Below are 23,294 nucleotides of genomic sequence, written 5' to 3' on the forward strand. Positions count from 1 at the left end.
CATGTTTTCAGCTGTTCAGGGCAGGACAAATATGCGTCGTTACTGTAATCAGGAATATTTAATTTCCCACTGTATTTTCAGTCAACATTATGTAACCTGTATGGACAACAGATTTATAATGCTCTAGTAAATGACTGGTAATTGACAAAGAGTGCAATAAAAGAGTCATGATAAAAGATGGTACTGTAGGATTTATTTAAAACTATTCACGTCTTTATACAACCCCGTTTCCAGAAATGTTGAGACATTTTGCAAAATGTAGGGAAAACAAAATGTAATGATGTGCAAATCATTTAAACCCTAAATTCAATAGAAAATAGTACCAAGAACAAATGTTGAAGCTGAGAAATGTTATTGTTTCTTGGAAATTATTAACCTGGTCTTATTGGAATACGTAAGCTATTTTACGTGTATCTTTGAGAGCCAAATTTGTAAGATATATATATATATATATATATATATATATATATATATATATATATATATATATATATATATATATATATATATATATATATATATATATATATATATATATATATATATATATATAAGGTGAAGTAACAATCCAGAAAAAAATTCAAACCTGCGTCCTTCAGCTCCGCAAATGGATGCACTACCCGCTGCTCCAAATAGGAACTTCCTGTTAGGGGTGGCAAGCCGTGGTGTTACAAAGTCAATATGTTACAAGTGATTTCCTTTCTAACCATAACCCTAACCCCAGTGTTGTGATATCTAACCTTAACCCCAGTGCTGTGATACCTGACTTTAACCCAAACCTTAACCCCAGTGCTGTGATAAATAACTTTAACTGTAAAGTTAAAATGCATTTATTACATATTGTAGGGACATTGGTAAGGCCATTAACCGTCCCTCCAAATATTTTATCCCTGTATGGAGCAGTGGGTAGGATGCCTGTCTACAGAGCTGAACGTCACAGCTTTGAAACACTGCTCAGATGTTTTGTGCAAATTCGTCATGTATGATATGTTTTAGTAGCATTTGTAACATATACGTTTAATAGTGTTCGTTACATGTTACATTTTAGCCAATTCATAATGTATTATACATTTGGTAGCACATTGCAATGTAACCTAAAGTAACTTAACATACGATAAGAAATAGGGTGCCATGGGTTTACGTAAAATCATCTACGTATTTCAATGAGACCAGGTTGAAAATACATGCTCATTTTGAATTTGATGCCAGCAACACATTTCAAAAAAGCTAGGACAGAGGCACCAAAAGACAGGAAATGTTGTGTAATGCTAAAAAAACTAACCCTAGTGGAATATCAAACAACTAATTTGATCAATTGTTAACAGGTCAGTAACATTAGTGGAGGAATACTTCTGAAAACCATTGCCTGTGAACACAGTACGTGGCAGCATCCACAAATGCAAGTTTCAACTCATCCATACCAAGAAGAAACAGTACAACATCCAGAAATATCAGTGCCTTCTATGGGCCAAAGCTCATTTTAGATGGACTGAGGCAAAGTGGAAAACTGTCCTGTGGTCTGATGAATATAATTTGAGCTTCTTTTCGGGAATCATGGGCGCCGCATCTTCCAGGCTAAACAGTAGAGAGACCATTTGGCTTGTTATCAGCGCATAGTGCAAAAGCCAGCATCTGTGATGGTACAGGGGTGCATTAGTGCACATGGCATGGGTGACTTGGACTTCTGTGAAGGAACCATAAATGCTGAATAATATATACAGGTTTGGAGCAACATATGCTGTCGTTTTCATGGAAGGCCTTGCTTATTTCAGCAAGACACAACTAAACCATATTCTACACCTATCACAACAGCATGGCTCTGAAGTAAAGAATCTGGGTGCTAAACATTTGGTGCATTATGAAACGACAATTACAGCAAAGGAGACCCAAAACTGTAAAACAGCTGAAATCCTATATCAAGCAAGAATGGGATAGCTTTCCACTTTCAAAACTACAGCAATTGGTCTCCTTAGTTCCCAAATGCTTACAGAGTATTGTTAAAAGACGTAGTGACGCAACACTGTGGTAAAGATGCCCCTGTCCCAACTTTTTTGACAGGTGTTGCTGGCATAAAATTCATAATGGACCATTTGATATGTTTTTATACTATTTTCAGTTACATATAGGAATACATTATTTGCATGTCATAGTATTGTGCTTTTATTAGCATTTTACACAGCGTCCCAACTTTTTTGGAAACTGAGTTGTACTTAATAGTTTACCAGCAACTAAGAAAACACAGTCCACTTGGATGTACATGCTTGCCTGGCCTCGACTATTTGCAAATGTGAAAGCCCTGAAAGTAAGAAGCTAATGACTAATCTTACAAAAATTATCTTCTTAATTGTATAGGTAGCCTTTTGTTGGGGAGACCTGCAGAGGACACACCCCATTGACAGAATGTTGATCTGAGGAACAGGGAGGGTCCTAGGTAAAGGGGTTGGGCCTAAGGGGATTGATTTGAATTGGGCTTACTATGCATGCTCCTGCCAATCCTCCTACAGGGGGTTGGGAGATGGACGACAGCACCAGATGGGCACTGAGGAAGAGGCACACGTGAGTTTGGGATAAGGGATGGGGGTTATTATAGTATGTGTAGGGGGGGCGGAGCACCTGTCAGAGTTTACACTTTATTATCTGTCATGTGCTTATCCATCGACTGCCTTGCAAAAGTATTCCGACCCCGTATTATGAATTATTTTCATTAACAATTTTGCTATTATCACAAATGGAGTCACAGCTTAAAATGGTTTCGCCATCCCAGCTAACCATTCTTAGTCTTTCAACCTGAAAACTCTTCCATCAAGCAGAACCATATTAGTGGACTTTGTTTCAAACAAAGTTGGCTTTAAATCTTGAGACGAGCAGGCATGCAGACGTTTGAAATTATCTCTATGTAGCGTGTGTAATTGGGGCATTGTGTGAGAGATGGCCTCCTCGTTTATGGAGATTAGGCTCAAGGGAGCTGGACTTGTTTTGGACTGTCAAGGGAGATTCTGGAACCTGCAAGCGCACATAACGTACAGAACTAACCAGCACCGTGTGACATTAGCTGCAAAGGGAAACTCTCACACATACCGTATAATTCAGTCGCCTGTCTTTGAAACAGTCTATTTCTCCTATGTAGTTTGGATGACATTTGAATGGGAAATTAGGTATCTTTGCTGCTGCTCTTGAAAGCAGGGCATTCAGAGGGATAGTACTATCATTCTACATAAGACAACTGTTTCCAGTCATATGGTCTTGTTATTATTTAAGGCTAAAGTTCAGGCTGTATTAGCTCAACAGGCTTATTTGCATGACTGACCTCAAGTTCAGCTCCTAGGGTAGTTGTTCTTTCGTTTATTAGATTAGCGTCTTAGACACTTCTATCAATGAGCCTTTGATTCACTAAATCTCCTGTATTCCTTTCACACCCATTATCTTCCTCTAACAGTTGGAAATACTAAAACCCATTTGATTGAAGTTAGCTTTTTGATTCAATCCAACCACAGTTGTATTGGGGAAAAACATAACTTTTGGTAGAAATACCACAATGGTGTGAGATCCAAATGGGCCTAAAGGAGCGAATATGATGACTGCCCACTATGAATGATGCCTTTCAGTGCTGGGCTGGGGTTGTTCCCATTGTTTTTGACATACAAACAGATTCAGACCATTCAATACCTACCCACCCCAACATTCCTTAGCTTCTCAACCCCCCTCCACCCCACCCCATTAACTCACATACATAACCCCCCCCCCCTGCCCTGCCAGCTAGTTGTGTCAAGCCACAATGTGCCTTGTCACAAGCTCTGGAAAGTGACACAATCATCTCTCAGCTGACTGGCATGTGCCTTTGACAGACGCCATGTCAGCCCAGCGAGTGAACACTAGCTATAAAATGATAGCAAAATACCTTTAATTTTCACCCCCAAATAGTATTGTATTTATTTAAAGTATTTGCTTATTGTTGTTGTTGTTGTTGTTGTTGTAATGTTCAGATCTACCCCATCCAATATTTATTTTATTTCATGTAGTTTTCCGGTCAAGTTTTTAGCAACTTTCAGAATGCTGTTGAAAGAGATCAACCACCATCTGTCATAGTTCTCTTCACAGCTACTCCCAACAAATCCTGGAGGTTTGAAGTTTGTGGCATATCTTCCTACTAGGAGAATTTGGCATTGCCCAAATTAAAAAACATAAAACCAAGACTGGCGGTCCGAGTTGCTGCAATTAAATGCCCGCCACTATTGTTACCCTCTCCTGCATCTTTAAGTAAGCCCAAGAGACAGCCGAGTGATGCCAGCTTATTTTCAAAAAGAGAAAGCAACAGAAAGAGGGGGAAAACACCGGCCTGGCTTTTCAGAGGTGGCAAGAACTTTGAAACCTGCTTGGGCTGAAGATCAGGTAAAATAAACTAATCTATCTAGCTATCTAATGTTAAATCCATTAATTTGTTTTGGGGTGTGCAGCATTGCACGTCCATCTTGTAACTTTATGGCTAGCTTGCTATCTAGTTTGCTAGCTATAGCTATTCTGTCAATTCTGTCCTTCAATGGAGAGAATGCTTATTTTCTCCCAACTTGTTGAAATTTACCAGAATTACAACAACAATAGTTAAATTAATATAAACACTCCAGTTTTGCTTTCTATTTTGGATCACCCGCTTATAAACAATGTTATTTTTTAAATGTAATATTTAATTTTGATGGTGTAATAATTCCCTATGGTTTTCATTGCTGGTTTTCTTACTTGAACCGAAATTGATTGAATTACAATACAACTACCAACCAGAAAATGAGACTTGAGGAGAGAATTATGTCTCTTTGTGACTCTAATGGAGGAGAGAGAGGGTTCAGCTTTTCCATTTTACAACTGTTGACCAATGGATAGTCTGCACTGTGAATGTGCTTTTGTATTCAACTAAAGTCATTTATTGTAAATAAATGTTGTGAAACATTGATTCCACTTACTCCATACTGTATATGTCTTGGACATTTCCTTTTATACTTTAATTGTTGAGTCATATGTTCAAAACGCATCACAGAAAACAACTAGGATATGTATTGATAGCTCCTTTTTATGGCAATGGCAGTGATGTTCAATATTTGGCACATTTCTAATGAAGTTTACAATTTGTTAAGGGTATTTGCTCCAGTAATGACCTCTGCACTTCCTTAGTACTTGGGACTGCACTTCCTTATTACTTGAGAAACCTTCCCGTTTTGTTTACGAAATGTTATCAAAGCATCTCGGGCATTATAAATTGATGTGATGTCATACCTCTGGTATACAAGCTTATATACCATGGCTATCAGCCAATTAGCACTCGGAATTTAGAGCAACCTGAACATGAAAGCATGAATTCCTTAATAAAACATTCACATTTCATTTGTTTTCATTTACATAAGTAATTCGTTCTGGTACATTTTTGTTTCTGTGATAAACAAAACATCTCACTTTTGAGAAGAAAACAAATTTCCCCTGGTTTTAATTTACTCATGATCACTGTTAAAACACTTTTTGTAATATACTTTGACAACATTTTAGCCAATTTAAGTTACGTTTGTGCGTGTCATTATGACCAAATGAAGGGGGTGTCTCATCCACCACCCGTTTACCATGTTATGTTTCCTGAGACTTGATTGTTACCAGCTCACCAATGTTACATACACATTCACAGTAGTAATACAAATTTGTATTTTTTAAAGGCCAAGGACTGGATCTCTTTAAAGCAAGGAACCTTAGTCAGAATATGTTGGCATATGAAAACACTGAGCAGATATTAGACAGTTGAAGCTAGCAGAGCATGTCTTCCTGTGGCCTTGTGACTGGCTATCTTATTGACCTAATTTATTTTATCTTATGAATATAGTTATTTTTGGTAACAACATTGTGGCCTCCATCTCCGTCAGGGTCTTGGAAAATGAAAAACCGCACTGGTGGGGTGAGATATTTTGTCTCATCAATTTCATGTCTATGCTTTTTCTAGCACCTACATGTAATTGGATCAAATTATGTTTGTTTCGTTATAAAATTGCAGCATCTAGCAACTAGTACCTTCTGTGCTACAATGACTGTATTGAAAAAAACCTACACATTGCCTGCAAACATACAAAATATGTAGGTGTTGGTAATTGTATTTGTTCAGTCACAGCATATAAAGATTATCTTTACTGCAATATTTGAATTAATGTTTAATTTCTCTCCCTTCTTAACACTGATAATGCTGAGACTGTAGTTTACAGTGGAGACCTTGTTCGTCTTGACTGTATTAGGCCTCTTTTCAACACAGCCATGGCTGGTGTCAGGGACAGAGGTCTCTTCAGTCCAGTTGATGTTGGCCCACAGCCATGCTAGCCAAACCATTTGGGCTATTTGTTTATTGATGTCTACAATTTGATTGTATGGACCTTTTACTGCTCACACAGAAGTTCCAAACTCAACTCACAATACAAGACCGTCAACAATGCTGCCAAACAAGCCAGTGTGGAGATTGCCCACGGACAAAGCTGCTGTAGTGCATCATAAGTCCTTAAACATAGCCTGCCACATAATTCTCTGGACAGTAATTATCATTTAAAAGTTTTTGTTTATTATTTTATAATAGTTAACAAATGTCATGAACAGGATTTTTTAATAATCACAGGTTAACAATAAATTGCTGAGTATTAGTATTAGCTTGAGATGCACTTATTCTGAGTGCTTACTGTGGCCTGAAAAACTATTGGATATCTCAGGTACAATCTTTCATTCCTATCCACATGCAATTCTATCGCTCTGGGGTTATGGTTCATTGTTTTGTGCATATTTTCTGGGTAGAGTTTGTAACCAGTAAAAATCCTCTTTAGTCTGCTTGTAGCTCTGCAAAGGATAAGCCATAATCCTGATTAATGTACCCAGCTGCGCCTCCCTCTTCTTGGGTTAAGTGTGACTGTTGGCCTGGTGCCGGGTAACCCTGGCTCACCTTAGAGGTAGAGAGCAGCGATGTTTACGGTTTCTGTGTTGAAACCGTAAACATCGGTTTACGGTTTCAACTTTGGGCGTTGTGGTTACTTTGGGTGTTGAGGAATCGATGCCTAGTGATGTTTGGGTTGTGTTTACATTAAAGGTTAAACGTGTGTTGGATGGGTTTGGGTATGGGTGTGGAGATACCCTGGCGTTGTGGACTGGTCTAGCGTACATAAGTTGAGGTTGGGCATGTGATGTCTATATTCCTCTGCCGCATATGGTTTATATTTTGGGAGAGGGTGGTGGTTGTCCTATGACGTCATGGTGCTTCCCCAAAGGAGATGAGAGGATCGGGAATGGTTGTGCATGTGTGATGGCTAACCCCACCAACATTCTGATTGGAGGGCCCCCTCAAGACGAGAGATGCTTCTTCAATCAGTGAAAGAAGTGGTTAGCACTTTCAAGTCTTGTCACAGAGCTTTGTATCCATTAAAATATTCTTATTGCAACCTTTGCTGGAGAGTCCTGTCTTAATTTTTATAATTTCCTTTGGCATTGGGTTGACTCTTCATGTGCTTCTTTATTTCTACAGTTTGTACAGTGCAAAGTTGTTTTAAAAAAACCTGCTGTTGATCCACTGATATAATCAATTATTTAAACAGTTACAGGTATTATAGGTTATGTAAGAAAAAAAACGAATGCCTAAGTGTTTATGGCTAAATCTTCTCAGTTTTCTGGTACAAAGTTATGAAACTCAGTGGAGGTACATGGGTGGTTGGTCCGTTCTGGGGGAAAAAATTAGTGTGGAGTGGTGAAAGGAAAAATGGATGTTATCGTTTTCATAACCCCCACGATCTGTAGGGAGCTGAGAGTTTTTGACCTCTTATCAATATGGCTAAAGGGTTTAAATGGTTGAAGCAGTGGGGTTTTCAAGTAGCAGGCCACATGACCACCAAGCTGTGGAGTTCATAGGAGCACATAACATTTTAGTGTTGAATTAACGCTAATAGAATTGAAGACATATCCTTTATATTGAAATGTGGTTAACCATTTGTCATACTCAAGTTAGGAATGAGCATTACAAACTCTACTAGGAATAGTCTTAACTATTACAATTCAACACAAAACTTATGAAAATAAGTCTCTAGCAAAGTGCAAGAATGCGTTTTGAAAAATAATTGCCTGTCTTTTTCATTCTTTTACAAAAACGTCAGATACGTCAAAAATATTTTCTATTCTCTCCTTCATGATGGGTATTAATAATGTTCAGAATGTTAAGAAGTAAAAAGTAAAAGTTGACCTAACAATCTTTTTACAGGGTTTTTGTGATTTACGTTTGTTTCTTTCATTAGTTGAAGGTGCTACATGTTGGATTTGTCCACAATGTGGAAGATCATTTTACTATATCCAAAACAAATATCCTCCACCCTCTTCATTTTGCAGGTTCTTACTTTTTACTTTCAATATTTACCACCCGTTCTCTCACATGAATACATTGAGCAAACTGTGTCGACTGTTTGCAACTAGTAAAAGACAACTAGTTGAACATTGGCCTCTTGCCCAAGCCACAGAATCTACAGAGGGTTCTGATTTTGACAACAATGCCGGGCCTGGGGGAGAAATCAATAGGCCGAGGCCACAGCCAATCACAACAGAAATCCTGTGAAAAACCATCATTCCACTATCGTTGCAGTATTATTGGGATGTTCTTCAGTTACAATGCAGATTTGCACTAGCAAACTGTTGAGTTCAGCTCATAATTGTAACAGGACAAACTTTCCTTCTTTCCCAGTACCTAGTCATGAGCCCCCTAACTTTTGCTTTACTGTAGCCATATCCACTGGTATCCACCAGTATACACTGCCCTAACCAAAATCGGAGCCAATTATGAACATGTTTAGGTATTAGAACAGCACATTGTATTACAGTTCAATACAAGTAGAATACTGTAAAAGAGATGTCTAACAGTGTGTATTAAACAGTGGTAACAGTATAGCAGAATTAAGTGTTTGGACAGTATCATAACCGTCAGAAGTAGGCTAATCACACTGAAGTATTACGGTTTTATAAATGTATCACTACGCCAAATCCGAGCAGCCTGACCAAAACAAAAAACAAGGCAGAGAATTTCTCTTGTCTCTGTAACCAGTTTAAAGCGTAATCATAGCTGTTTTAGTTTCACCTGTTCAATAAGTAATGATCATGCATTATCATCAAGCTGTTACCAGTTGTTTTTTTATCATTTATACCCTTCAATAAATATGTTATAAAAAAGCTTTTTTTGAAGCAAGAATCACCTTGAAACTAGGGATGCACCGATACCAGTATCGGGTATCGGGCTGATCCTGGACTCATGTACTCCTAGAAATATGCCAATACGCACGACACCACGTAATGGAAACATTAAGTGAAACTTGATGGTTATGTCACCTCTGGACGCATAAGTATAAAATATAGAACTGGTTGAGCAATGACACAAGTAGAGTGCAAGCTCTGCTCTAAAAGGAAAAACACTAACACAAGCAAGTTGATCAAACATTATTAGACACAACACAGCGCAGAGTTCAATGAGTATGCTAATGCTAGCAGCACAGAACCACAACAACAGCTAAGTCCAACACAGGAGAAGCGAAATAAAATGTCTAGACAGCCCGCGGGCAGAAAAAAGATAGTGAGGACAGAGAAAAGTATCTGGCTGTGTCTGTGCATGCGCAAGTTGTGTTGAACTGTCGGTAAGTGGCTGTCACATTGGTATAAAGGCGAATCACAGTTTTAGAGAATTATTAATTGTGGGGGGATTACTTATGTTAGTAGGGAATTATGTTGAAGAAGTATTGTCAAATTATGTTAAGTTGACAAGGAAGAGAGACATTATTGCAATACATAAAAAAACAGTTTTAGCATCACATAGTAAAATAATGTTTTGTGAGAATTGGAGGTTTTGAGATAAAGGAGTTTCAAGAGGCTGGCTTCAGTATGGTGCTGAGGCTGTGGTGATGAGTTGTTCTGTGTGTGGCCAGTACCCTAACGATAAAAGCAGAAACAACCAGTTTGTCATTGGAAATAAAACATTTGTTTTCAACAAAATACACTCACCTAAAGGATTATTAGGAACACCTGTTCAATTTATCATTAATGCAATTATCTAATCAATCAATCACATGGCAGTTGATTCAATGCATTTAGGGGTGTGGTCCTGGTCAAGACAATCTCCTGAACTCCAAACTGAATGTCAGAATGGGAAAGAAAGGTGATTTAAGCAATTTTGAGTGTGGCATGGTTGTTGGTGCCAGCCGCTCCGGTCTGAGTATTTCACAATCTGCTCAGTTACTGGGATTTTCACGCACAACCATTTCTAGGGTTTACAAAGAATGGTGTGAAAAGGGAAAAACATCCAGTATGCGGCAGTCCTGTGGGCAAAAATGCCTTGTTGATGCTAGAGGTCAGAGGAGAATGGGCCGACTGATTCAAGCTGATTCAAGCTGAAATTACCACTCGTTACAACCGAGATAGGCAGCAAAGCATTTGTGAAGCCACAACACGCACAACCTTGAGGCGGATGGGCTACAACAGCAGAAGACCCCACCGGGTACCACTCATCTCCACTACAAATATTGAAAAAGAGGCTACAATTTGCATGAGCTCACCAAAATTGGACAGTTGAAGACTGGAAGAATGTTGCCTGGTCTGATGAGTCTCGATTTCTGTTGAGACATTCAGATGGTAGAGTCAGAATTTGGCGTAAACAGAATGAGAACATGGATCCATCATGCCTTGTTACCACTGTGCAGGCTGCTGGTGGTGGTGTAATGGTGTGGGGGATGTTTTCTTGGCACACTTTAGGCCCCTTAGTGCCAATTGAGCATTGTTTAAATGCCACGGCCTACCTGAGCATTGTTTCTGACCATGTCCATCCCTTTATGACCACCATGTACCCATCCTCTGATGGCTACTTCCAGCAGGATAATGCACCATGTCACAAAGCTCGAATCATTTCAAATTGGTTTCTTGAACATGACAATGAGTTCACTGTACTGAAATGGCCCCCACAGTCACCAGATCTCAACCCAATAGAGCATCTTTGGGATGTGGTGGAACTGGAGCTTCGTGCCCTGGTTGTGCATCCCACAAATCTCCATCAACTGCAATATGCTATCCTATCAATATGGGCCAACATTTCTAAAGAATGCTTTCAGCACCTTGTTGAATCAATGCCATGTAGAATTAAGGCAGTTCTGAAGGCGAAAGGGGGTCAAACACAGTATTAGTATGGTGTTCCTAATAATCCTTTTGGTGAGTGTACGTTATTATCTTAATGAACTTTTTCTGGAATTAATGTATACATGACACAAAATAAATTATTATTTTGGCCGTTAAAAAATATGCTTTTTTTAATCTACCAGTCCCCTTGGCAGGTGAGACAAAAAGTTAATTTCGGACACTGTATGCCAGTGTTGTTTTTTGCCAGTATTGGGATCGATTGGGACACACTAGTCATAAAATTGTCTCAACATTAGATAATTTTGTCACAAATTAACACCATGCCATGTTTGAATGTTTAGCTAGACACCACTAAGCATTGTGTTAAACTGACTAACATTTCATATGAATTTTACTTCCACCACAAATAGCGTCTATGAACTGTTTTGCTTTTGCCACTGGCCGTTTCAATAGCTTATTAGCCTGAAATAGGCCTACTAATATCTTACTAGGAAAAGTCATAAGAATTTAGCAATTGCTAGCGAGACTTCACACTGACAAAGCTATGTCTTTTCAACAATGTTTGTTTTTCTTTTATTCGTGAATGACATTGATATGTGGAAACACCAGAATCCGATCCACAACGTGTCTATTGGGGACAAAACTTTTTTGTTTTTTCACAGAAGAAATCCTACCTAGTGCAGCTTTGAGTACTTGGTATCGGTACTCGGCATTGGGCAAGTACCCAAATATAAGTACTCGTACCTTTACTCAGTCTGAAAAAAAGTGGTATTGGTGCATCCCTGCTTGCAACACACTAGTCCAACGAAATGGCTGTGGGGATAACATACATTTCTGTTTCTTAGTTGTGATTCCGATCCATCAAAGCTAGCTAGCTAGACACATTTCCATTCAGAATTGTAAAAATACCACATTTTGACGTCCATATAGCTAATTGGTCTGTATGGTAAAATTATGTCCTTACTAAAACAGACTTTGGCTTTGTTACAATCGATCAGCATAATACTGTCCTATGGTGAATGGTACTGTGCTCTACGGCCATTTTCTGTGGAAATTGACAAAAGTAATACCTTATTTGAGTTGCATTGTTTGCTTAATTTTGTGTTCAGTGCTTACTGGTTGGCAAACATTTAAATGTGAGATATTGGAGTCTCAGTGTCGTTCTGTTACCACGGAACTGCCCAGCCAGCCAGACAAGCAGGCATAAAAGAAAACACAGCATCATCAATCCAGGTTCCCCTGACAGCACAATGTTTATCAATGTGTGTTGTTGGTGAGACTAGGCGGCGCTCATGTCTAGAAATGCATACAGTAAACCAGGTTTTAAAATAAATAGCAGATCATGGTTTTCCAGGTACCTGAGTGTTACACACACACCGAAACAACAATCTTTATAGTGTTAGGATATAAGGTCCAGATGTTAGTTAGTAGCTTTTGTCACATTTCACTTTAAAACAAGGCTCACTGCCAATCTGGACCACATATTAATCAAGGCCATTTATCCCTTTCCTTCATTCCACTTTTTCTCTCCTTGAAAGTGTAGTCCTTTGTCGCTTCCTGTGCTTAAGTACATTTTCATAACAGAGACTGAACCCCAAAAGGATGTCTCTGGCACCTGAACAGTATATTGAACAGTAGCCAGCCTTTAAATAGAGTGGGGAATGTTAATATAGATCTAAATGTACGAGGACAAAATGTTTATTTGGGCAGATATTTATTGAATTGGTATTCGTGTGTTTGGATGGTTGTACATTTAGTAGTCCTGTGAGTAGTCTACACCCTCAATGAAGGAAACAAGTGCAATCTCACATTTCCAAAGTAGAAATGTCTACTAGTATTCTTGACAGTGCCTTTTGTAGGTGAAAGGGTATTGTTTTCGTAGGGTTAACATTGCTTAATGGCTTTCCATCTAGACCTTAATCCCCCCCTTCACACTCAATGCAGTTTGTATGTGGACGGTAATGTTCAGTAACATTACCATCCAGTCCACACAGTGAGAGACATTACCACTTTACATTACCACTTTACTGAACTAACCCGAAATAGGTCACACACTGGAAGTCCAGTCATGCCGATTGGCAAGGAGGAGGTGGGCAAAGCCAAGCACAAGGTTGCAAGAGCATATTTTCATGTTTTAAAATGTATTCTGATTTTTCCAGTGGAGGCTAACAGTTTGCCATTCACCAATTTCTTAATACAATTGGGTTTGGTCTGACCAAACAACCAAATGCTCACTCTAACAAAGCTTCAGAGTTTCTCTACATAGTTTGGATAATCTACCGGAAGGACAACCATCAATGAAGAACTCTATTAATAAGGCCTCTACGTTTGAGTGGCTAGACAAAAGCCACTCCTGAATAAAAGCTTTCAGACATGTTGTTTGAACGACTCTGAAAGCATGAGGAAAGAGATATGGTCTAACTTTTAGGCTTGAATGCCAAGCACTATTTCTGGTGACAACTAGGCACTGCTCATCACCTGGACTAATACCATCCCTACAGTGAACCATGATGCTGATTGCATCGTGCAATGGGAATGTTTTTTAGCATCAGGGACCAGGAGACAAGTCAGGATTGAGGAAAGGATGAATTGAGCAGAATAGAGAGGTCCTTAAGGAAAAACTGATCCAGATCATGCAGGACCTCAGACTGTGGCGACAATTCATCTTTTAGGACGACAACGACACAAAGCGAAGACAACGCTGGTGAATATCCTTGAATTAACTCTTTTGAATGTTTCCGAGAGGGCCTTAAGATTGCAGCTCACTAATGCTACCCATCCATTCTGACTGAGCTTGAGAGGATCTACAAGGAACAATGGGAGGAACTGCCAAAATCCAGGTATGAAACGTTGGCTTAGTCATACCCTAAAATACTTCAATCCGTGATTCTTTCCAAAGTTTTGAATAAAAGGTCAGAATACTTGTGTACTTGACATTATAGTTCTTTATTTTCAACTTTCTTGTTTTCTTTTTGTCATTATGGGGTATATACATTTTGAATGAAGTATATAATGCAAAAACATTGATTGATTGATAGTACAGTGACATGCGGCGAAGTGTGTGTTTAATACCAAAGCCAGATTTAGCCTTGTGAAGAAGCAAAACAAACTGCTAAAAATCTTCTTTAAATTATTTGTTTGTACAATATACTAAAAGTATAGGTTTTATCAGTGTAAGGAAAATCTAAAGATGCCTCTGCTCAACTAAGCTATGACATTATGCAGAAGTTATTATGGCTTTAATAGAAAAGCAAGCCCCTGGGCCGATGATTTCCTGGGTAGGGAACTCCAACTCTGTGAAACAAATGAAGGAGACAATCACTCCTTTTAAACAACTATTTTTAGAAGGTTTGGCTTAAACGTGGTCCAGTCTCTTCTTAACGTACACTTTGGGGAACAGAAAATAAAGAACTGTATTGACATCAGCTGTTTAATTGATGAGAAAATATGCTGAAGTTCGACCCTGTCCCATTCTGCTCGATTGGAGTTACTCCCCCAGGAGGGAGTTGAAATAACAATTGAATGCTTCAGATTTATACATCCCGTGGGCCATCTGGCTCCCAGTTCAGTTTGTCCTGATAATTCCCATTGTTGTAAATATTATTGAGTATATCGACCACTATACACTGTATGTATAAACATATACCTATATATCTCTCTATTTTTGTGTACTCTATTTTAGTCCCAGTTTGCATCTGTGGATGTTCAATAGATACTATCAACACCATGTCAACCAACTATCTGTGGATGAGCAACCACTTGATAAGTTTAGGGTTAGGTTTAGAGTTAAGGTTAGGGTAAGTGTTACTAGTTAACATGTCATTTATAGTCAGTAGATAACCTGTAGAGCATCAAGAGACACACTTTGGGACTCCAAATAAAGTGTTACCATGTGTTTTATTTATTTTTATCGTTTTTGTATAGTTATAAATAGATATCTGAGTTACATAAGTATTCGGACTCTGGGAATTGAGTTTGTGCATCCTATTTCCATTGATAACTGTAGATATGTTTCTACGGTTTTACAGTCCAAGGAATTGTCCAAAACACTGAGATGGGGTTTTATGGAGGCAGAGATCTGGGAAAGGGAACCAAAACATTTCTGCAACATATTGGCCTTTGTTCTTAAATGGAAGAAGTTTGGAACCATCACTTCCTAGAACTGGCTAGCCAGCCTAACTGAGGAGAAAGGCCTTGATCAGGGAGGTGACCTAGAACCCCCGCAGTCTCAAAGAAAACCATTAGTAACACACTACGCTGTCATGGATCCTGCAGCAAAGTCCCCCTGCTCAAGCCAGCGCATGTCCAGGCCCGTCTGAAGTTTGCTAATGACCATCTGGAGGAGGAGGAATGGGAGAAGGTCATGTGGTCTGATGAGAAAAAAATAGAGTGGCTCCATAAGAAGCATTTTAAGGTCCTGGAGTGGCTTAGCCAGTCTCCAGACCTGATCACAATAGAAAATCTTTGGAGGGAGCTGAAAGTCCGTATTGCCCAGTGACAGCCCCAAAACCTGAAGGATCTGGAGAAGGTCTGTATGGAGGAGTGGGCCAAAATCCTTGCTGCAGTGTGTGCATACCTGGTCAAGAATTACAGGAAACCTATGATCTCTATAAATGCAAACAAAGGTTTCTGTACCAAATATTAAGTTCTGCTTTTCTGATGTATCAAATATTTATGTCATGCAATAAAATGCAAATGAATACTTAAAAATCATACAATGTGATTTTCTGGATTTTTGTTTTAGATTCCATCACTCACAGTTGAAGAGTACATATGATAAAAATTACAGACTTCTACATGCTTTGTAAGTGGGAAAACCTGCAAAATCGGCAGGTTATCAAATACTTGTTCTCCCCACTGTATATGGGTTGCACTGGTTTGCAATGTCTTTAAGCCTATTCCCTTTCATTTAATATGTAGTCTGCCTGACTGACTCGGCTACATTAACTGAGCCACATTGGGACATTCTACCTATTGGTCCACAAAACAATGTACCAATGGAAAGCTGCTTGTGGAAAATTTACTTATCAAATAACACTTTTTCAAGGGAAGAATAATCCTTTATTTTGAATTGTCAAATACTTTGAACTTGGGATAGCTCACTTAGCTTTACCTTCGTGTTTGTCTAGGAGCAGTGCAATCACCCAGAAAACGATGACCCGAAACTGCAGTCAGTTTCTACATTAAGATTGACTTGGTAATAAATGTGACTTTTTCAAATAGGACTTGAAGAGTCAAATAGGAACTGGTGCCATTGTCTCCGGAGGCTGGAGATAGGACTAATTTTGGCTTTGATAAAATGTTTAATTGTGTGGGGATTATGTTTTGTCAGGATTATTAGTCAGTCAGTAGTGTTTGCTGAGTCCCTTTTTCCTTGAGTGTTTGGGGTAAAACAGCGTTGTCCCTTAAAGGGAATTCCTCAACCTGGCATTACCCCCAACAGCACACATTTGCAGCGGCGAACTGTGACTACTGGATCTAGGCTTTCAGCAGCGGAAAAAGATCTGACGTCATACATATATGTAGATAGACAATATCTGATGCCTGTGCATGCAGAGCATGACTTGATATCTTTTTCAGACCTATGTAGGAGAGGCAATTCTTTAATGCCAGAGTCAGTGAGCCCTAACGGTTCCCCACTGCACATTTGTCCTTTAGTCCTGGACTTTCCCAGTTCAACTCATTCAGGGCCTGATGATTAGTTGAGAAGTTGAATCAGAAGCTGCAATGATAACATGTTCTGATGCGGTTGAGATGGGAACCACAGGTTTATATGACATCATCAAATGTTCTCTGTGGAAACGTTCTACTACTCTTCTAATGGTGTTCAGAGCTTGCTATAGACGTCTGGTTTATCAGGGCCTGGCATGCTCTGGAGCACCTGTACTGTGCATGTCAGAACAGAAGCTGCACTCTACAAACATGCTGATTGGGCCACAGTTGTGTTGATGTTCATGCAATACTGTGTACTCTTCTGGTTGAACAACACACGTTAATGAGGAGAGGTGGGTGTGTCTTGGCAGTGCACATTGCGGTGCTAGTAGGATCAGTACTTCCTTTGCAAACGTGATCCTGATTTGTGCGCGTGCATATACGCATTAATGGATTCATACGGTTTGATTCATTATGCAATTAACAAAAAACTGTGCCCCATTAATAATAGATTTCCTGTTTTGGATAGCTTAAGGTGCGTGTTTTGTGTGTGTGAGGTGCATGGAATTGCCTGTGTGCACTTACAGTCTTTCTGAGTGTATCAAAGACTCCTCTGAACATTCAAGCCGCTGAGAGCCTGAAAGAGCCCTTGTGTGCGGCCAGGCACACGTTGAGGGATGCTGATACTCATTGGCGTCAGGACATTGGGTCGCTCTGTCTGCCGGGTCGCAACAGGGTCACCTGTCTCATGTCTGGTTTCGCGCCTACCCCTGGGGTCTTTTCATTAGGCACCAAACAGATGAAAAAGGGGTCCTGGGAGGGGAAAGAGTCTCCTGGTACCATAGTGTTCTGAGGGTTCAACACAACCCCATTAGTTTGATCCTCAACTGGTACTTGCAAATTGTAATGGATGACTGTTTGTCCATGGGAGGACTGCCCAGGTGGGAAGAGTTGACCTCACTTGTTGGGAGGAAGCTCCATTAGAGAAAGAGAGTGTAACTTCACCGCTTGGATGAAGCTTGAAGTTAAAGAGCGCTCATAAAAGACCCTACAGCCTGAATCCCAGTCCTCTCACAGACTCTTACTTTCATTCACAGAATCTCATCCGGACTCAGGTTCCGGTGTTTTTAAAGAAGGTGTTGTGGGGCGGGATGGGGTGGAGATTTGTAACTGCACACCCGGGACAGTGACTGTACTCTGAAAGGCGGGCATTCTGAACTGCTAAAGGGGGCAGGGGGTCCCCAGGGGTATAGGGTGCCAGTAGGGCCCCCTGGTGCTATTTTGGTTGTAACAATGGGGCCCCTGTGTGGATCTCCCTGTCCCACTCAAATCCTTTTGCCAGGCCTCTATGGGAACATTGTTAGCGAGAGCACTTTCTCTGGCTCTCTCTATTTTTCGGCTGCCTCTTTACCTGGCACCCAAATCCCTAGACAAATGTTTGTGACCTTTGGTCATTTTTCTCAGCACATGGAGACTGTGTTTTTTTTTCTCTTTGTTACATTTCCCCCCTGTGAATTTTGGGTGTGGAAAATGATGGGCATCTTTTTAAGGACACGTTTATTTTCCAGACATCACTCTGAGAACAGTTATTTCACAGGGTATATTTTGAAAACAAAGTGTGCAGACAGTTGTAACGAATGGCAGGGCACCATATTGATTAGGCTAGCCTACCATTCATGCTTACACACACACACACTCCCGGACACACCCTGAAGTGCTTTTACTATTGCCATTGATTCCCATCCATTAGAAAAATATAGAAGAGTGTGGCTGTAGCAGATATGCCAGCTTTGCGTACACACACACACACACACACACACAGGATGACAGACTGGTCATTTCAACAGCATCTTGGGGACGATATAGGTAATTGGAATCAACATCCCACCGTTTGTATACTGTTCACCCCCCATAGCCTTTCTGCCATTTTCTTCCTTGACTAACCTCATCCCAACGCCTCCCCATCCATATGGTAGACTAACCAAGATTATCTGTCACCATGTGAAACATGCTTTAATGTCTGTAATTCACAAAAAATTAAAAATAGTACAATACAAAAGCAAGTCCCTTCTATACTCACATTTCATTTGTACGTTTTTAGTTTTATCTATCATGTCTTTTTGTTTTGTCGGATCCAGGATGTCTCCATGGTGTCTGTTAAAAACTGCTGTACACTTTGCACAAACATTGACTGAGAACGCCATCCATCCCAGAATACAAGCCACACGGAATTATAGGAGGAAAGGCTGTGACTTCATCGTTCGCATTAAGTGTTTAACCACCTTAATGGGAATACAAACAAATAAACAAACATATGTCTACCAGTCTGTATCTGGCCATCTGATTTCCTCCTTTCCTGTTACTAGAGCTCCAGATCCAGCCAAGCCTGGAGGAAATGGACCAAAGGCAAGAGGGGGAACTGTGCTTGGAGGAACCAAGCACAGGGTTAGACTAATCCAAAAGCCAAACTTCACTTTAAAATCTAATCAGTGTGGAAATGAAGTGAGTCCCAAATGCCTCTTCCCATCCTGTAGTGCACTACTTTAGACCACAGCACTATGTGGTCCAAAGTCATGATCTATAGAGGTATTAGGGTGCGATTTAAGACACACGCAAGGAACCACTGACTGAAACACTAATATTTAGCTCGGTGGAAGACTTCAGCCACTTTAGAATCCCAAGCAGGAAATTTCACTTCTCTAATCACAAGCACTTATCAAGGAGCCAGGAGACTCTGCAGGGGAGACCAGACGAGGCAAAAAACAGAAGGTAGTTCAAGATAAACATACTGTGTCCTGTCACGTTTTAGTCTGTGGCGGAAAAGCGACTTGGGTTTAAGGATGTAGCGCTGCTTTTGTTCTGCCTCTTACCCAAGGTTTATACACTGTGACGATGTGCATGCGTTTTAGTAACCTGATCTTAAAACGGCAGTGTTTAGTGGGTGAATGGCTGTAGTGTTGGAACTGCATTAAACACGCTTGCAAAGCCGATCTTATTTTTATTGGATAAGAGTGCAGTAATGGTTTTGCCACAGTGTGTTAAACTGTCCTGTTCGCTGACGCAACAGTTCTTAAATTACATAAATCAGTTTGCCTGTTGGCAATAAGTCCAAAGAAATACCTAGAGAGATTAAAGTTCCAGCTTTTTCTTGAGTGGATACTGTACACCCTGATCGACACAGACTCTGTACTATGGTACTGTACTGATCCTTTTCTGGGTGAGAGGAGCGCAGAGGCGTTAAGTGGGTCATCCTCTATGTGGGCCAGGGCTATTGATTGAGTTCCAGACTAGAAGTGTGTGTGCGTGTGCGTGTGTGTGTGTCTGCGGGTGAGGAGAGAAGAGTGGGTTTTGTAGTAAAATATCTTTAGAGGTTACTCCCTTCTGTGATTCTGGTATGAATTTCAAATAAGGACAAAAGGTAGCATTTACACAATGTAATATTTAATGGAGATAAACCAGGATGAGAGTATAAATTAAAGCAAAAAGTAAATGCTCTTCCAGAAACTCCCAAGTCTGTTACGCAATGCTTGACTGCCAACACAGTCACGATTAAGTTCTGATATTGTACTTGTTTCTGGAATCAACACACTGACGTGTTGGAATCAACACACAATGTGTTCCTGCTTAAGAGATTACTGTACTGGAAAAGGACCGCCCAAACACAACATCTGACTATTTACGTCTACAGCAATGTGTAAGCTAGCAAGAAGGAGTAGCTTATTGCTAAGACTAGCTAACTAATGTGTAATTGGCTTGGCATTGCTGCTTAAGACTGTTTGGTAGGGTCTAGTGGTGTACAGATTGCCACAGGAGAATATGGGAATGTGTTTTGAGGGGGACGGTTGTAAAAGTGATCTACTCCCACTGCCAGAATGTACTAGAAAGCCATATTCCACCCCTTCCTTTTTAGTTCATACAAACGCACGCACGCACACACCGCACACTCTCACCACTGTCGACTCTCTATCTGGCATCTGCCACAAGACTCCTCCCCCTGCTTGGAACTGACCAGGTGGCGCTTACATAATGCTGTATAGTTGAAGGCAGAGATCCCAGGAATGTTTTGCTTCAATGTGCTATGCCACTTCCCTTTTTTGTTTCATCCTGTCAGTGTGGTAACATCTAGAAATAGCCAGAGTGGTGTGCATTATATGTCAACCTCGGCTGCTTGGAGGTCTTCTTTTGTTTGCTTTTCCTGGCTTTCTCTTAACTCTTAATTCACTAATGGGGTACATGTATTGTGAGCTATAGCGGCTCGATTGAACAAATACAGTACCTGAATTTACTGAAAACATGGTCACTCACTAAAAGGATCTGCCAATGATTGTTAATTACAATTTAGCATGTTTCTGCTACATTTAGGGTTTGTCATATATAATTAAATTGTTAAATTACCTCACCAATTAACTGCGCAAAGTACTTTTTTCTTCACCTCACATAGGAAGTTAATAGTTTGTTTTCCCATCCTTTACGAATGACAAAATATTTTACAACATTCCGTCTTAATACTGACGCTCAATGTTATTTTTTATGTTGTCATTATATGATGTTCCCATCATATATTGAGGTGGAAATTAATGAAATGCTTAATGAACATGAATACAGCTGTGACTTCATCAAGCTAACTGCCACAGGAAACGGTCAGGGCCCAGAACATTTGTTAATATGGCCTGAACATGTTCAGAAGTTTGCTAGTAATACAGTAGAAATAGAATACAGATAAAAAGAAAGGTGCTGATAGGTGCAGGAGGGTATAACATATAAGAACCTGACAATATTCATGACTCAAATTACTTCTGTTGCGCAGGTGTAAATTGTAAGATAGCACTTTATTTTTAACTTCTCTAAAATATGACCGTTGAAGCTTAACATATTATCTACAGATATTATCTATCTATCTTCTAGGGCTGCACAATATGGACAAAAAATCATATTGCAGTTTATTTGCTAGACATTGCGATTACAATTTGACTTGCGATATATGTTAAACAATAAACATGTCCTTTGGATGTGGTTTAGAGCACGTCTTTCGCAAAATAATGTGATTAGCTCTGTTATTTCTTTAAATCTTGTGAGCTCTTCTCATTTGGAGTTATGCTTGCAAAAGAAGATATTGCAGAAGTAGGGGTGTCTGTGATACCAGTACCCCTGCCACAGCCCCTCCAAAATAACCATATTGAGTAGAATATTCAAAGTAATGTATAGCTGGAAGTATGTTGTTCTGAACTTGTAAACTCAATAAATACAGATGTTCCACTTTTGGGAATGTTCCCAAATTCAATTCAGTTTAAAATGAGTAGACTACAGTTTGAAATGCAAATTAGGATAATTTTGTCAGGGCATTCTTGTTAGTGTTCTTTGAAATTTGAAATGATACAACCAAGATGCAATTGAAGCGCAGACTTTCAGCTTTAATTCAAGGGGTAAAACAAAAGTATCATAGGAAACGTTTAGGAAATGCAACTATTTTCATACACAGTCCCCTTATTTCAGGGGCTCAAATGTAATTGGACAAATTGGACAATTAACTTTGCTTGAAGTCTGGAACGCATGGACCTCACCAAACGCTGGGTTTCCTCTTTTGTGATTCTTTGCCAGGCCTTTTACTGTTTGTTTGTGGGTCTTTCTGCCTTAAGTTTTGTCTTCAGTAAGTGAAATACATGCTCAATTGGGTGGAGATCAGGTGATTGACATCAGCCATTGCAGAATAATCCACTTCTTTGCCTTAAAATGTCCTGGGTTACTTTCATTGTCCATCTGTAAAGTGAAGCACCGTCTAAACAACTTCACTGAATTTGGCTGAATCTGAGCAGACTACATTCCTATACACCTCAGAATTAATCCGGCTGCTTCTGTCTTCTGTCACATCGTCAATAAACACTAGTGACCCAGTGCCATTGGGAGCCATGCATGCTCATTCCATCACACTACCTCTACTGTGTTTTAAAGATTATGTGGTATGCTTCGGATCATGAGCCATTCCAAGCCTCCTTCTTCATTCTGGTACAGGTTGATCTTAGTTTCATCTGTCCAAAGGATGATTAACTTTTTAAAATGTTTTTTGACGAAGTCTAATCTAGCCTTTCCATTCTTGAGGCTTATGAATGGTTTGCACCTTGTGGTGAACCCTCTGTATTTGCTCTCGTGAAGTCTCCTCTTTATGGTAGATTTGGATAATGATATGCCTACATGCTGGAGAGTGTTCTTCACTTGGCTGAATGTTGTGGAGGGGTTTTTCTTTTCTATAGAAAGGATCCTACAATCATCCACCACTGTTGTCTTCCATGGACATCCAGGCCTTTTTGTGTTGCAGAGCTCACCAGTGTGTTCTTTTTTTTATCAGAATGTATAAATACTGTTGATTTGGCCACTCCTAATGTTCCTGCTATGGCCTGTTTCACTTGCATTGATAGTTCCTTTGATCGCATGTTGTGGGTCCACGGCAACGGCTTCCAAATGTGAATGCCACACCTAGAATCAACTCCAGA

The 23,294-nt window shown here is 39.8% G+C and overlaps 1 protein-coding gene across 13 annotated transcripts in view; it reads left to right on the top strand.

Moving 5' to 3' along the window:
* Positions 1-23,294, top strand: part of LOC105026045 (LIM and calponin homology domains-containing protein 1) — a 101,447-nt gene that overhangs the window by 5,822 nt on the left and 72,331 nt on the right. The gene's annotated exons all lie outside the window — the stretch shown is intronic.

Source organism: Esox lucius, chromosome 4 (assembly GCF_011004845.1).
Source record: "Esox lucius isolate fEsoLuc1 chromosome 4, fEsoLuc1.pri, whole genome shotgun sequence".
Lineage (NCBI taxonomy): Eukaryota > Metazoa > Chordata > Actinopteri > Esociformes > Esocidae > Esox > Esox lucius.